General features: G+C 43.5%; 1 protein-coding gene across 1 annotated transcript in view; it reads right to left on the bottom strand.

Annotated features, from left to right (window-relative positions):
• Positions 1 to 262, bottom strand: part of LOC119585334 — a 72,294-nt gene that overhangs the window by 18,026 nt on the left and 54,006 nt on the right. The gene's annotated exons all lie outside the window — the stretch shown is intronic.

The following is a 262-nucleotide window of genomic DNA, read 5'->3' as shown; positions in this document are numbered from 1 at the left end:
ATATTGGAGAGGAGAGAGTAGATAGTACCGGAGAGGAAAGGGCGTAATAAGAAGAGAGAAAAAAAAAAGACAGACAGACAAAGAATAGATCTATGAACTGGAAGCATAAGTGTTGGTCATTGCGATTGCGAGGCTCCATTACCTTTTATGCCTCTCCGTTCCATTTCTCTCTTTCACGGACTATTAATCGTGACAGATTCACACGCACCATACGCACATGAGCAGAGCGTCCCGTGTTGACCTTTGCTTCGTTTTGGAAATG

The sequence above is a fragment of the Penaeus monodon genome, chromosome 19 (genome assembly GCF_015228065.2).
Source record: "Penaeus monodon isolate SGIC_2016 chromosome 19, NSTDA_Pmon_1, whole genome shotgun sequence".
Lineage (NCBI taxonomy): Eukaryota > Metazoa > Arthropoda > Malacostraca > Decapoda > Penaeidae > Penaeus > Penaeus monodon.
Note: the sequence above shows the minus strand (reverse complement) of the source record. Positions and strands in the feature narration are given on the sequence as shown.